Source organism: Amblyomma mixtum, chromosome 9 (genome assembly GCF_055824585.1).
Source record: "Amblyomma mixtum isolate Tamu chromosome 9, ASM5582458v1, whole genome shotgun sequence".
NCBI classification, from domain to species: Eukaryota; Metazoa; Arthropoda; class Arachnida; order Ixodida; family Ixodidae; genus Amblyomma; species Amblyomma mixtum.
This window is the reverse complement of record NC_143020.1, coordinates 123,957,170-123,974,009: the sequence shown is the minus strand read 5'-3', so window position 1 is coordinate 123,974,009 and position 16,840 is coordinate 123,957,170. Positions and strand designations below refer to the sequence as shown.

General features: G+C 49.3%; 1 protein-coding gene and 1 non-coding gene across 2 annotated transcripts in view; one reads left to right on the top strand and one right to left on the bottom strand.

Annotated features, from left to right (window-relative positions):
- LOC149331074 (uncharacterized) overlaps positions 1-16,840 on the top strand; it is a 437,932-nt gene that overhangs the window by 140,675 nt on the left and 280,417 nt on the right. The window lies entirely within an intron of this gene.
- On the bottom strand, positions 6,661-6,734 carry TRNAT-GGU (transfer RNA threonine (anticodon GGU)). Its single transcript has one exon. It is a non-coding gene; the product is annotated as a tRNA-Thr (tRNA).

Sequence of the window (16,840 nt, the reverse complement as noted above, 5' to 3'; positions counted from 1 at the left end):
GAAGTAGGAAAAAAATATAGCTGGTCATAAAAAAATTGCGCCTCTCCCGTAACCGAGAGTAGAGTAAGCATGAAATGTTTACGGGCCTAACACAGGCTCCATTGCTCGGCTTAAGCAGCTGTGATGGTGGCGGCATTGAAATCCAGGACGATGCAGAAGCGTACGCGGACACGACGAGACGCAGGCCTGACAAGAATGCCAGAGGGGGAAAGGGCTTGAAGGCCAAGCGGCCGGTCTTTTACATGCGTGAGTGTTAAAGTGACTTTAGTGAGTGTGGGACCGCAGCGCCATCCTGGGGAGGGAGCGAAAGTTTTCCGCCGAAAGCCCTTCTCGCCCTCTTTCTCTAAGCGGCCTTCTCTCAAAGCCCCTAACAGATCACGTATGGCAACGCAGTGTATTGTGGCATGTATGTGCTTTTTCCACGCGTTATTAGAAATCGGAAATTATAATTCCGTGCATTATCAAATGCACAGCTCGACTGATATCTTGATAAACATTGAGAAGACACTGGCAGCAGTTATTTTTTGTGACTCGTTTGGAGAGCAACTGGCGCTTGTATGCCGGTCCCGTAGGAGGGCTTAGAGAGTCTCGCTATTTGTTCTCGCTTCGGCGAGCGCGGCTTCGGCCGCTTATCTGTTTTTTGAGCAGCGTCCGCTCCGGCGGACGCAGTTGTTGCTGCGACGCGCGTCTTTCCTTTCCTCTCTTTCCTTTCTCTGATCTTTTAACTCTCCTCTATCTGCACGTGGCAGCGGTGGTGGCTTGGCTCGAGCCAGTAGCAGGCCCGTGCAATTTCCTTTTCATCGTTCTCTCAGTCACAACAACAACAACAACAACATCTCGTTAAGTCTCGTACGGTGCCCGGATGTTCTAGTTTCAGAGCCCGGATGTTCGCTCGTTATGTTCGTGCCCGAAGTTTGTGCGCGAGGTTTGTGTGCGTTGTTCGCGCGTTATGTTTGTGCGTGCTATGTTCGCGCCCGGAGTTTGTGCGCGAGGTGCGTGTGCGTTGTCCGCGCGTTTGTGCGCGTTATGTTCGCGCTCGGAGCTTGTGCGCGAGGTGTGTGTGCGTTGTTCGCGCGTTATGTTTGTGCGCGGTATTTCCATCCGGCGTGCTTCCCCCGCGCGTATGGACCCCTGAACTTTCTTGGACATCTCGTGGTTTTTTACTTTTTAAGTTCCCTGCGCGTGTGTGCGTGCACCGGGCGACAGCAGTCGCCGCAATGTTTGTTCGTTTTTGTAGAGGAACCGATGTCCCTTTTCGGTCCTGGGTTCAATAAACTTCTCTTAAAGCCCGGATGAGTGGAATTCAGAGCCCAGATGAGTGGAATTCAGTGCCCGGATGATGGCTGTCGGTCTCGGCGTGACGTCACCACACTGCCGACAACGGGAGCTAAAGATGAGAAAAGATCAGCTAGTAGTACGAAGATTCTCTCCTATTTCATGTAATGTTGCGCATCTTGAATTTGTCGCTTTCGGCCGCCAGCTGCGGAACAGGCTTGCCTGTCCATGGGATTTTTGAAGCCGGGCTGATGTAATGTTCACAGGCCTTGCCCACTCTCCAGCCCAGGAATCAACCGCAAGAGGGAATAGATGATGATGCAGTACAGGCTCGGCGTGCTGTGGACGTGTTTTCGGAACCGACAGACTACGACCTTTCCGGCTGAATATGGTGGTCTACCGTGTCCTGAAGGCTTTCTTTATCGGATTTTTTAGCAGGAATATGAGCCCAGTAATCCAACTGGCATTTTCCTACCAAAATATTTGTTGATTGAAGGTCAATAAAGAAAATTCGCTGTGGCTTAGCTTGGTTAAGCCCGGTAATTGCGAAAGCAATATCCGTACCTACGCCATGGCTCAGCTGGTAGTGTAGCTGGTGGTGGTGCTTGTGGTTAGACTTGTGGTGATGCATCGATTATACAATCCAATCGATTCCAATTCATTCCAGTCCAATCCAATCCAACCCAGTGCAATCCAATGCAATCCAATCAAATCCAATCCAATCCAACCCAATCTTCATGTGCACCGCCGTCGCACACGGACGGTGCGAGATGGTAGCCCAATTCTTCGGCGTGACGTCACACAGAGGTCATGCGAAAGGTCAATGGTGGCACCGCCGCGTCACGGCAAAGGCTTGAAAGTGCAAGTAGTATTGCTTTCGCAATAAAAATATACCAACTTCCAGGGCTTAGTTTGGCCCCTGCAAGGAATGGTGGCGCCTAGAGTCTCTTGATAGCGGCTCTTCCACTTTTCTGTGTTTCTTCTATCTGTGAGCTAACCGTGATCTCGACATCTTTCGAGATGGCGGGCGCATGTCTCCTGCACCCTGCCGTCGTCAACGTCGAGCAGGCTGTGACACAGCCAGTTGGCTACTTCAACGTAGCGGACGTGGAGCTTCCAGACTATGTCGATAACGCTACGTAGGCTGAGATGGGCTCCAACAGCAGCTGCCCGCTTGTTGAGCCGCGCAGCCTGAAAAGGAAGTTGCGCAGAAAAACACCACCGGGTGAGTCACCTAAAAAGACTGTTGACAAAGCAGGGTCGTTCTCCGTGGCCTTCGAAACAACGAATACAGCTCATTTCAATACCATGAACAGCGGCTGACCACGTTCTTCGACCACGTGGTTCCGGGGCAAGTCCAAGAGGACAGGATGAGTGCTTGGAAGTATATCATGACCCTAGTTGTGAAATCCCAGGTATTGGTGTGCAAGCTGAAAGAAAGTGGTGTGCTTGGCGACATGCCAGTCGCTCCTTTCTTGCTCATGGAGAACAGACTACTACTGGTGTCATTATTGATGTTGACCCGTGATGACAGTCACCTCCAGACGTTGCTCAATTCTTCGGGCCGGATCGTTAACGTTCATCGTTTCCGCAGCTCCAAGTGTATAATTTTTGGAATTTACTCTCTCACATAGCCCACGTTAAGGTGGGCTACGTGAGGCATCCTGTCCCCCTGTATGTTCCCAGGCCTGCTCAGCGCCATGAATGCTGCAAGATGGGACATGTGAGTGCCGTGTGCAGGAACGAGGTTTTCTGCCGTCGATGCGGCGCCAAGAACCAGCATGACACTTGCCAAGCAGAGGCTATTAAGTGCGCCAACTGCTCGGGTGCCCATGAAGCAACGCATAAGGACTGGTAAAAAACGCAGAACGATCTACTTATCCTTAAGGCGATGGTGAAAGACAATTCCACTCACCAAGAAGCGGCTGCGGCTGTTCGTCGGCGCAAAAGTCGCTCCCGATGCCGACGCCCGGGATCACAGAACAAACCTACTCTCATAAACCGACGTGGCAGCTAGTGTCAGCTCAGCTGCCACAGCAACACGAGCTAAAAAGCATACGACGCCCGCTGCAGTGACACACACAGCTCTCAGATGCGTTTGTAATATCAGCCTCCCCTGATGTTGAATGGTCTGCACTGTCATCAAAGGTCGTCACCATGGCACGCCCAGTTGGGTTGCGGCTCCAGCTGATAACATCGACTAGCGGAAATATCAGCAGGTGATGGATATACTGATACAGCTAGGTAATTCGGTGCGGGTGCTGCTTTCTGACATGCACACTCCAGCAGCGCGAATTGTTCACTGGTCGAAGCTCTTGAGCTGTTCTTGGCGACGGTGCAGTAAGTCACTATGGCGCGACAAACAACTCCTCTGTGACTGTGACAATACACTTTGGCCGCAGTGCATTGATGCTGTAGAATGCCCGAGGCCTGCGTGCTCGTCTCAGTGACTTCCGACAGCGCGTCCTGAAGTACCGCTTCCTAGTAATTGTGACAAGTGAGCCCAACGTGTATTCGCCATTCCCCCTTTCTGGGTATGCCTCGAAAAGAAGACAAGACAAGCAAAGTGTTAGTGAGCGTACACCGAACTACTGCGCACATCCGTCAAGTTGTACCGACACACAACACGAACCACTACATTTGCCTTACATTAACGCTAAAAATAAGAGGCTTCTATGGAATCGCCTGAAGCATTCTACCAAGATATGAAATTGATTTTTATGCCCGTCTTCAGCGATCCAGAATTGCACGGCTCCTCATATATTATTGTGGACGACTTAAATGCTCATCACCATCAGTGGCGAAGTGCCGTAACGAATAATAGAGGAACAGACCTGGCAGACTTTATGCACACTCAGGATTTGGTCTCTACAAACGACGGCTCCCCTTCGTTTCTCCGTGGAACGTCCTACAACAGCTTTCGGGATCTGACGTTTGTTTCAGCAAGCCTATAGTCCTCTATTACCTGTTGCAATGATAAGGAAACACATGGTAGTGACCACATACGAAGGTTTGTAAGTGTCAAGTGGTACGCACCTACCACTTCGTATCGTGTGCGATGCACAGATTGGCCCGCCTTTAGTTCATCTGTGGAGACTTCCTGTATCGACCTAAAGTCATTATCTCAAACAGAGGCCCTAATTACGGCCTCTCTCGTTGAGACCACGTGGTATGTGCACATAGGCCGGGTCCTTCTATCGACGTGGGATTCGAGAGGGTTAACTCAATTGTCTACGGGGATAGTTTGTATAGCATCCTAAAAAATGGTATAGCATCCTAAGCATTCGAGCATTTTAAAAATTCAGGCTTCGAGAGGCTACACGCAGTCCGTCGGCGCGCCGATAGAAAATACAGAAGAACAAAATCCACGTAAGATCTCGCTCGCTGTCGCCAAGCTCCAGAGTTCGCCAAGCGCCAGCTCGAGAGGTCAGGGAAGCAGCGATGGAGACAGTTCTTTTCATCGCCGGAGCCTAGCAAACAGCGATCGCAAATTTTGAACATTGTCAGAAGTTTGCGTTCACCCCCGCACGAAAGATACTCTTTCAATGCCCTTTTACCAACGCCGCAATGAAGCAGAGGTAGTGGAAGTTTTCTGCAAAATCGTTGTGGGCACGGCTCAGACAACGTCATCTAGTTAGGAGATTTTGCGCCATCAGCGTAAAATGACCTGTACGACTTGCTCTTCGCTATGCCTGTTAGATGCCGCTCTTGAGTCGTCTACGCATTCATCTGCACCTGGCCCTGATGGCATATCTTGCTGAACACTCTCTAAACTTGCTCTACATGGCTGATCCGCACTTCTCAGTTATTACAGCGAAACATGGGCTTCTAGTAAGGTTCCAGAAAACTGCACTGCCCAGTTATTACAGTGAAACATGGGCTTCCAGTAATGTTCCAGAACACTGTAGAACATCGGCCGCCTGGTTGCTGTTTTGAGCCCTGGAAAGCCTCCTTATGAGCTCGCCTTATATCGGCCAGTTGCCCTTGCAAGCTGCGTTGAAAAAGTGATGGAGCGAATGGGGCTGGCCAGGCTCGAGTGATACCTAGATATGAAATTCCTTTATCCGAACTACGGCGCTCGGCTGCTGACCCGAAAGACGCGGGTTCGATCCAGGCCGCTGCGGCTGAATTTCTTGAAGGCGAAATTCTAGAGGCCCGTGTGCTGTGCGATGTCAGTGCACGTTAAAGAACCCCAGGTGGTAGGAATTTCCGGAGCCCTTCACTACGGCGCCTCTCATAGCCTCAGTCGCTTTGGGACGTTAAACCCCAATAAACCAAACCAAACCTTTATCCGAACATAATGACCGGGTTTCGGCGGGGACGGTCTTCAGTCCACAGCGTCATCGATCTCGCTGCCACTGTGAAACATGAGAAATGCCAATGCAGACGAGGCTGTCTTCTTAGACATCAAAGGAGGCTTACGACAGCGTTTTTCGTGACGTCATTCTTGATGGACTTGATGAATTGGATGTTTTGGTGGCCGGTTCTACCTGTGGATTGGGAGCTACCTCAGCGGCCGCTGAGATCACGCCTCATGGAGACACTGCTCGTCATCAGGTTTACGGTGGAGTTTCTCAGGGAGGAGTCCTCAGCTCAACCTTAATTAACCTTGCGTTGATTGGTTCAGTGATCGAACTACCAGCTAACGTCCACAGCAGTGCATATGCTGATGACATCTGCATCTTGGCTTGTGGCTCGACAAGCAAACAAATGCGTGCGAGATTGCAACGAGCTGTGACATCTACACTGAGATACCTACGGCGCCAATGTTTGCTCTTAGCAGCGGAAAAATGTGCTGTGGTCGCATACACGCGAAAGTCTGTTTTCCGCTGCCCGATAACACTACGCAGAGCGGTAATACATCATGTTTAACATCACCGATTCTTGAGCATTATCTATGACCGTGGTCTGTCAAGGTCGAGGCACATCAATATGTTAATGAAAAGACTAATTTTTGCGCTATTCTTTGCTTGATAGCAGGCGTGAAATGGGATCCAGCGAAGAGCTCTTTAGTAAAGCTTTACCAGACTGCGTTAGTAGGGTGCATTCGATACAGCTTCCCAGTACTCTTTAGTACGAGCATTTCCTGCTTGCAGTCGTTAGAGGTTGTTCAAGCAGAGGCGCTCAGGCATTCCCTGGATTGCCACTGTGCACTACTAACAACGACACGATTGGGGAAGCCCGTACGTGCCTGCACAATAACGATATATTTGTCACACGAAACACTCCCTGTGTATTTTGTGAATGTTTAGGGGAATCCCCCAAGGTGGAGTAGATTTGTCGTAAGGGAGTAATTACTCATTGTCATCCACCCGAGCGCAGCCATACAGCTACAATGGAAAGCTATACAGCTTTCTCAGAAACTTCGTAGTTAAAGAAAAATTCCTCCTGGTCCGGGGTTTGAACCCGGGACCACCGCTTCACCGGAACAGTCGCTCTACCAACTGAGCTAACCGGGACGGCAAGCTTATTTTAGGGCGAGAGCGAATTGATCAATAACACCAAGTGGGAACAATGTTGAACAAATCTTTAGGGGAATTCCCCAAGGTGGAGTAGATTTGTAGTAAGGGAGTAATTACTCATTGGCATCCACCCGAGCGCAGCCATACGCCTCCTGTGTATTTGGGTCTACTTACCAGACACCGTTGTCACAAACTGACGATGATTCTGAATGAGCGGCCGGACCGCAGTTTTCCAAATGCACTCCGCTGCCATCAGTCTCAAGTACCATCAGGCTATGCTCTTCCATATCACCCAGTCAATCCACCCTTGGTAATGGCGCTTCCTTCGGTATGCCTGCGTGTTCTCGGAACACTAAAGAAATCCACATTGCCAGTCAGAGTGCTGCAACAACTTCTTTGCCATACATCTGGTCAGAATATCACAACTACGCACTGACCGATCTGTGTCACCAATGGCATGGACAGCAGCTGTAGTGATACCCGCCCGGCAGATGACTCTAAAATTTGTTCTAGGACAGATTTCAACATCGACCGCTTCTGAGGTTGTGGCTCTTCGGGAAGCGATTCAGAACACCTGTGACGAATCACTTCAAGTGTGGTGGATATTCACGGACTGAAAAACTGCGCTACAAATTTTAGGGCGTTTTCTAAGCCACGCCGCCTACCAGACTCTGGCACTAGAAATCGCTGAGCTCGTTTAATCTTCTCAAGGAAAAGGACACCGAAATGCTTTCAGTGGGTCCCTGTAGACTGCTGGCTCGATGGAAACGAGAGGGCCGATGCTGAAGCAACGAACGCTCTCAGCAATCGCCTCCGTTCAGTTGTGCTTTTCTCAAGAACGGAGACCACTTGTCTGCTTTCGGACTGTATATATAGAGGGCGAAATACTGGGCCCAGCCAGACGCTCGGCACATCCGTTTTAAAGGACTAAATCGGAGCGTAAAATTTCGGATTCCGCGTGGAATTTTGCGGCCTCATGCATGCTTGATGCATAGACTTCATTTAGACACCGCTTTCACGCCAAAGTACTTACATTTAATTGGTCTGGCGGACACCCCGGACTGTTCCACTTGTGGCATAACCGAGACTGTGAAGCGTGTACTGTCCTTTAGAACCGCGAGAAACACTAACGTAGGCCGCTTCCTTGAACTGACACCAGACCACTCTGGGAGCACTTACTGCTAGGCGCTGGGCCGCAGAATTGCAAAGCATTCCAGGCAATACGGACGTTTTCACGTTTTTTGAGCGACACGGGCCACGACTTGCGGTTGTGGTGCGCGCACATATTCTCATCTCTCTTCTCACCACATCGTCACTCATCACCGCTCTTTTTTTTTCTCCTCTTCCCTTTCCCCAGTGCAGAGTAGAAGGCCAGATATCTATCTTTTCTCCCGAACTATTTGCCTTTCATTTCACTAAGCTCACTTCTCTCTCTTTTCAAGCGACATCGTTTACTCGCAAAACGACCAGAAAGACATAAAGACGTTCACAGATCAATTCCATGCAGGAAATTGGATCCAGGAAATGTGCTCGAGCAATGTGTTCTTTATCCTGTTTTGTACGGATTAAAGGAATGATAACTAAGAAAAGTGGCTCAGAATTTCAACAACCCAGTTATTCTTTAAAACTATGCGTGCTCGGGAAATGTGCAGAATTTTGCATCCAGAGAAACATTTTAGATAGAAGTTGTTCAGCGCGAATAAAAATATAATGCGTTCAAAACATTGTTTCCCCTAAACCTCATTGCGTTCTCTTCACAGCTGTAGTGAAACACATTCGGAACTGCAGAAAATGAGGCTCCCAGCGAAAGTATTTCTTTATGGTCAGTTCCTGCAGGCTGCGATGCAAATTTTCAAGCCACGTTTGAAACGCGCACGCCATAACTTGTTGTATGTGTAAGCTAGAATTTCTTGTTTTCTACTCAATACAATGAACTGAAGTTGCGCCGACATGTTGTTGAATAACCTCCTGGAAACCAATGCTGTTGTGAACTTTTTGGGGATCGTATGACTGTTATGTGTGTGTGTCTTTTAGTCCTTGGTCAGAACCCGCTATTTTCGCGAAAAATACCCCCAGAAGAGCTAGCAAAAGCATACACCGCTTCTGGTTTCGCTACTGAGACGTACAACGGCCAGAAAAAGCTAAAGGGATACCGCTGTGTGGAAAAAGTTACCCAAAATCGCACAAGCCTATCACCTCAATTTCCGGTTAAAATGAGCTGCAACAAACCTCTCTTCTACCTTTCCCCCAGCACACGCATGCCGCGAACATTCGCTGCCAACCGTATAATGAATGCACAGAGGAAACATGGTACTTTTAAAAGCCGCAGTCGGATAAATTCTTAAAAGATTCACTTTTAAGTGAAGGTACCTGCTTTTTTTAAAAAGCAGGTACCGCGTACAGTGTAAGAAAAATGCATTTTGCAACAGGTTCTTGATTATAGTCCAACGTTGTTGCTAAGCTGAACAATCTAGTTCAGCTTAGCAACAACGTTGGACTATAATCAAGAACCTGTTGCAAAATATATTTTTCTTACACTGTACGCGGTGCCTGCTTTTTAACTATTTTTTTCTTTTTTTACTGCCAGGAAGTGTGCCCTCATTTTAGTCCCCGATGTCGGAACATCCCCTATTAAAGTTCTGCGTCATCAGCCTCTAACGCAATAATGAATTTATGTTAGATTCTAATACAAATTGTAATATATAACATGTCATGCATGATTGCGCATACGCTGCTTACGTGTGACGGAGCAAATACAAGTTAACAACGAAGCGGCAGAAGCCCCTCAAAGGAGCCCCTCCAGCTCCGGCCCCTCCAGACGCGGCTGGCTAAGGACAGGGTTAATTGGAGAGACATGGGGGAGGCCTTTGCCCTGCAGTGGGCGTAGTCAGGCTGATGATGATGATGATGTAGTATTCCCCATTCATCTGCCAACCGCTAAGAATCTCACGCTAGAAGATTTAAGGAGATCGGTTGAGGGGTTGAGGGGACGATCAGTTGCGCCATTGCATGTAGGGTCTTTTTTAGGGGCGTTTGCCGCTTCGTTCTAGAGTTGTATCCGGCTATAGAGCAGGAAGAATAGTAAAGCGGTGTAACTTCGAGCCAGCCCTTTACATCACTAGAAGATATCTGAAGATCCCAGATGGTTTTGTTTATTGCTAACGCCATGCCGTTGAGGACAGTCGTAGGAAATCCATCTCGCCCGGCTAGAACCCGAGGCCATCTAATGTGTGAATGCAAAGACTTACAGTCTTTGTCAAAAGTAACCAGGCTGCATGGTTTGCTTCTAGCTCGTACAGTGGAGCCCTTAGAGCTTCCCTGAAGCTGAAATGGTCGTTAAAGGTACAGACTTGGGGTCTTCTCACCTTCCAACAACTTTTGGTCTTTAGGAAAGCCACAAGGGCTCCACTATACAAGCTAGAAGCCAACCATGCAGCCTGGTTACTTTTGACAAAGACTACGTTGAAGCGCTGGAAAGAGGTGACTGGGAGTAAATTAGTTAAGACTAAAAAGGAAGCACGCACTAGAAAGAATGAAGACAAAAGTTGCGAACAGTGAGCAACCACGCCCAACATACGCTGTAATTCATCATAGACGCCCGCCTGCGACAAATTTCCAGCGAAAGGCTACTGAAAGCGTATTATGATTCCGGCGTCATGGCAACAGTCGAGCATTTGTTGCAGCGCGGAACCAAGATGTAGTTTTTTTCTCTTCGTACTACATTTTTTTTTCTTCCAAGTACTGCAACAAAGCCGGCTGGGCATTATGGTAGGCGTGCAGCAACTGAAGACTCTTTGGCAGCATACCTAGTAAGCCCCAGGCGAAGCACTTGTATCGAAACCACGACGACGTGGAAGGACTGAAGGCTGTGTGTTCAGCCCCCCCCCCCCCCCCCCCCCCCCCCCCCTTTTGTATGCGGTTGGCAGCAGCTGTCGCTATGCGTGCAGAAACTTGAACAATGCACCTTCCCAGAGCGCTGCGCCAGTCCTTTCCGTAGCGCGACTCATTTACTAGCCCTCTCTTAGCTGGCCATAGCAACCTGGTCCATCCGTTACTGATTTAACTTTTAGCTGCTTGGCGGCATTCGGAACACATCACCGACGCGTCAGTTCACCAATTCGCAGCCTAGCGCTTGTTGCTTTCCTGAATAGACAAGGAAGGGCGATTGTTGGGGCTAGTATCCACGCATTGCCCTCTTCATACGTGGCAGGCAACAACGGATAAGGAGACAATGGGCGCGAATTCGCTTTTCTGTCTCGGATCCGCCGCAAGTTGCATAATAGGCTTGCCTGTCAAAGATATTTGGGACGCCGGGCTAACGCGCAAAAATTGTCCAACTCCAGGACAGGAGTCAAACGCAAGAAAGAAAGGTCTGCGATGCATTGTTGGGGCGACGTGTTGCTGATGCGTTTGCGCAACCGAAAAATGGCCTGTTTCGGCTGGACATGAGCGGCCTACCGTCGAAAAAAGGGTTAGGAAACCACACAGGAGACCAAAATTTCTCCCTGGCAACCTTTCAAATGGACGATAAACCGGTGGAATAGCGCCACGCTGCTAGCGTGACGAACGAATCTGATGCGAGCGGGTTGGCGACAGCCTCCCGTTTTCCTCCGCGAATTTTTGGAGATTCCCGAAACAATGGAGGCGTAAGTATGACAGACGCTATGCGGAGAACGGTCTCATGAGACGGATACTGGGAATAGACACCGTAGCTGATTCCGAATAAGTGCTTCAAAACAAGAAAAAGGCCAAACGCCGGATGCGGTGAAGCCTCATAAAGTTTGGGAGAAACGGGAGGCCACACCAAGCTTTACCTATTGTGAACGAAGAACTCCGTGTTGCTCCTCTTGCCGTATACGATAGTGGCATCGAATGAGTGGAGAGCTGGGAGAAAGATGTAAACGTTGTGAGGGCCCCTGGGACGTTTTATTGATTTGACTTCTAGAACCAGCCTCTCATTTGCGTAAAGAAATGTGCATTCAACAAGCTCTTCAAGGACTACAATTTCAACCAGAGCTCAAAACACAAAACCGACAAAAAGTCTTGTCGGTCCCGTCGTTTGAAAGCGTCTTAATTTTGGAAGCATGGAATCATGCAGGCCCAGTCGCTGGTTACATTTTCTACTTTAGGTACTTTAGTTGCTTGATGGCTCGTCACATATCTTTAGCTCGCGGAATATATGAAATGGTTCCAAAGTGCGTTCATTTGCTAACAAACTATTACCGAGCTTCCACATTTGGCTAAATGGAGGAGGGGGGGGGGGGAAGGGGGGTGTCGTTGAGTGGAATGTACAAGTAAAGAGTCGCTTCATAATCGGCAAATGAACGACTTACACGGCTGCCGTGTTCACATTTCCCAGCTTGAGAGAAAAACACAACATCATTGCGCACATCACCCCCGTTCACGAAACCAGGAAGGACGCTGAGGGATTGGGGGGAGGGGTTTCAAAAACCATTGTGCACACGTAATAACAAAAAACGAGCACAGGCCTCGTTATCTCACCATCCCGGTTATCCTTTCTTGCGTTCAAGAAGCCCCGACGCGGGCGAAAATTACCTTCGACCACGAGAAGAGGCCTTGGTGGCATCATCCTTCGGAAAGTGCTCGCGTTTGCCCAATTTGGAACCAAGCAGAGAAAAAAAAGGACTGCGGACGATCCCCGCGGCGCTGTCACTCCACAAGGAAAGCGCCGCGGCTGAAATGGCGTAGGGGCAAAGATGACTGCAGATATTCTGAGACGAGAACAAAGCACACGCCGAGTGGGGCTGCCCCTTGAAGTGAGTGTTTTTCCGATGAGGCAAGACGTGTCAAGAGAGCGACCCCAGTGACAGTCCAAGCCATTCCCAGCTTACACGGGTATGTCAACTTGTCTGCAGTAGCCCTTTCTGGATTTTTTTCGTCCTCATTTTGAAGCTACTTCCAGTCGAGGTCACTGAAATATTCGAAGCGGAGCGAAAACAGCACTGGTAGCGTCACGCTGGCAAGCCGAATCTGAGAAAAAACACGATCCACAAACATCACCGGTAAAAATACCTCCCAGACTTGGCGTTAAAATTTTGGGCTACGTCGTCATGCACTACGTCGTTTACACCGAATAAAGTCCCAGGGACAACATTTTCCGGAAAAAGAAAGGAAAACAAAGTACCAACAAGAAGAGCCAGCACCCACAAGAATATTGATACAAAAAATTGCTGCCGGTTTAGCATTGCTAAGCACGGAATATTGAGCGAAAGCAAGGTTTCTTTTTTCTTTTTTGGGTGCCGCGGTGGCTCAATGGATATGGCGCTCGGCTGGTGACCCAAAAGACGCGGGTTCGATCCCGGCCATGGCTGTCGAATTTCGATGCGGGCGAAATTCTAGAGGCCCGTGTACTGTGCGATGTCAGTGCGAGTTAAAGAATCGCAGGTGGTCGAAATTTCCCGAGCCCTGCACCACGGCGTCCCTTATAGCCTGAGTCTCTTTGGGACGTTAAACACCCGCAAACAACTAACCAAACCAAGGCAGGTTTTAAAACGAGAGCTTTACTACGGCACGTCTCCGCGAGCTTCGCCGACCGCGCGGCAACGACCTTGACTCGCTCCGCAGCTGCACCGTGCCCTTCACCCCGCGCTAAACACGCGACTTCGCCGCGGTATTCCCTCGCGCGCCTCACCGACACAGTTGTCCGAGTGCTCGCCGCCGCAGCTGGAGCCTCCGCTGCCAGAGGGCGTGCGCTTTCATAGAAACTTACCCCTGCAGGCAGTGCGCGCTTCGTCACGGATCTGAGCGATGCTGGGCCATTTACCTCCATGTGCTGGGCCATCTCATAACGTCTAGTTGGACGTACGCAAGGAGGATATATAATGGACGTACGCAGCGAGCTTGCGCACGCAACGACACCGCGGGTAACGAATGCGCATGCGCAGAACGCAACGTATCTAGCCGCGCGTTGCGGTAGCGTACGCAACGCGGGTACAGTGTACTAGAAGTTTTACAGTGGCTCGAGCGGAGGCGCCTCCTATTGTGCGCCGCGTACCCTGCTTTGGAAGAAAGTAGCGGCGGCGCTGTCGTCGCCCGCACTTGAAGCGACTGCGCGCGCCTTCTGCTCCCGCAGTTGCGTGTCGTTGTTTGCGTCGTGGTGTGTTTTCTGCATCAGTGTTTACGATGCCTCCCAAGCGGCGGCTAAACCACTGTTATGCACCAGGTTGCACAACTGGCTACGCGAGAACAGCACAGGAGCGTGCTGCTACTACCTGCCTCGGAAGGAAAGATGCTGAACGCAGCAGTATTCACAAGAGCCTGTGACTTCGGTGGCTTGCTCTATCCCTCTATAAAACTTTTCAAGTTTATTACCAACCTTGAAGATATATTTACAGGCTGCTTCAGCTCGAACAAGCTCCATCACGACAGCATCATGGATGTGCTGGCTGTCATACACAACAAGCACATTGCAGCTATTGGATGTGAGGAGCACAACCAAACACTTACAGCCAACATGATTGGATTTTATGTGGTGACCCGCATGCACTTTTATGTTAAAGGCTTGAATAAGTCTCGTGATGCAGCACGCAGAAAGTCGCACCAGCATTTAAAGCTTAGTCGCATATGATGACCACATATCAACCAAGCTGTTGTGCAGTGGTCGGCTTAAAAGTGGACATATTGTGCAGTAAAACTCATTGTTGTGGTCTGTGAAAACTTTGTTTGTTGTTCATGACTGTGCCAAGCACCTGTGCGTACCAAGTAGTAGTAGTAAGTGCAGTGCAAATTCCTTGTGATACAGAAGCATAGATGAAGATATTAAATGCTTTGAAAAATAATGGAATCTCCCTAATAAACCAAGAACATGTATCCAGTACCACACAGGGTATTCAGGTGCGTCACGTCCCCTGCCCCGCGCGTGCGCACGCACGCACGCACACACGCAGCACAAATAGAATAGCGCCACGACTCGGCGTAATTAAATGCCGCAGCTAGTTCCGAGGCTGGTTACAGAGGGAGGAGGTCGTATGAGTCACGGAGAGCAATTTTAACATTTTGACAAAGCGTATTTCTTTCAAAATGCTAGTAAGGAGACAATATTAATCGCCGTTTCATTTCACTTACGGCGAACTACCTTCTTTATGTGCTCTTGACTCATGATCGGTGGTATCTTGATCATAGACAGGGAATCCTTTTTATTTCGTATTTAATGGCGCTTGAAAGCGAGGACGCAAGCACATATTTTGTGCGAAGCGCACCATCAGTGAGATGAAATTTACCTTACAAAGAGTATGAGCGAAGCGAGGAATGTATATTGCATTCAGCTATACAGCTGAGCCGCCCGCGAGAATCGTAGTGATCGTTTGCAAAATCACTTTTTTTTTTTTCATTTTGCTCGTTCATGGATAAAACAGGGTCAATACTAATCAAGGCAAACTGCAACGAATACCACCGCGAAATGTGAAGCGGCTGTTCCCGGCCAGACAATTACGGAACTCTTCGGTCCGCCAGCGACAGCATCGGAATATTTCCACATGCACAACGAAGCTACACGGGACAGAAAGCGGAAAGCAAACATTTTTGTCCCTTAGTAGTTTTGCATCCCTTCGAGGTGGTAAACTTGAATCGCCTAAAACATCGGCGGAAGCGGTGTCCTGCAAGCGCGACGGCCGCCTGAAAGGTGCCGCGGCTGACGCGCTTTCAAGTGCGGGCGACTACAGCGCCGCCGCAACTTTCTTCCGCTCGAGGCCCTCTGCAGCGGAGGCGGTCGCGCCACTAGAAATATTCTAGTTCACTATAACGCGGGACGCTACGTGCTGCGTAGAGAACATGGCGGCGACCATCTCGCCCGCTTCGGACCGATTTCACTTCGCCGCTGCTTTCTCCAACGCGATGGCTCGCTCTAAATTGTGCTGCTAGCTTTTATTTTGTCTACTCTCACCCACACGCCAAAATATTAGGGACAAATGTCCCTTGTTTTTCAGATAATGACGCGATTTTTGACCTTTTAAGCCTAACTAACGTTGTGCACGTTTATCGTCATAACAGCCGCACCTGTCGAATAATTTTTTTAGCCATGTGCCTACTTTTGCACTTCATTAAACACTATACATTTGTTCCTCCATTAAAAACAGTAATATACTATTCATATTGTCAGAAACTGAAAAATGTTCAGCCGAGTGCTACAGCGCTTTCAGTGTTTGTCACTAGATGGCGACACAACACAACGCGCTACGCGACTGCTCTCAGTGCTCTGCGGCGGTACGGCCAACTATAAGTGTGACGGGGGTGTCCTTTACAGCGTACGGAACGTAGTGAGCGTTGCGTACGCAATGTCGCTACGTACGTAGCAACTAAAACTGTCTAATGTCGTCGGCTAGCGACATCAGACCACCCCGTGGGTATCGCCCGGCGAGCCGCCTACTTGAAGAAGGAGCGGAATGCTGATCGCGCCAGGCTAGCGACCGAGACCGAAGAAGAGCGGAAGAACGCAAAACGACGACGAAGCCAAAGCTCTCGCTTTGTAAAACTGTGGTTAGAAAAGTTAAACCCCAGCAATCGTTTGACACCAACGCCACGTACAAGAAACAGTGAGGGAGTAATTATTCATGGACATCCATCCGAGCCCAGCCATACGGCTACAAAGGAAAGCTCTACAGCTTTCTCAGAAACTTCGTAGTTAATGAAAAATTCGCCCTGGTCCCCGAACCAGGGCGAAACGCGACACCACTGTCGCATTTAATGTTTGCATTCGCGGAAGACTCAATGGAAAGGTTTCCCGATGCATATATAGCAGTGTTTTTGCTAATGCGGAACGCCTCCTTAATATTTGTTACTAGCCCATTTGGGTATTTCATTTGCTCGATTTCAAGGCCAGATTTGAATTCGGGACGGTGCCCGCTGCTATAGATCCACACGCCATAGGTCAACCTTCGGACGGCACCCTTATTTCGAAAATTTGGGCACTGGAAATTGCTGTTACGACATACTAGGACGTTGTTTTATTGCGAAAGCAATACTACTTGCACTTTCACGCCTTTGCCGTGCCGCGGCCGGTGACCACCATCGTGCCGCGGCGGTGACCACCATTGACCTTCATTTGAGCTTGAGTGCATTAGACTGCATTAGATTGCATTAGATTG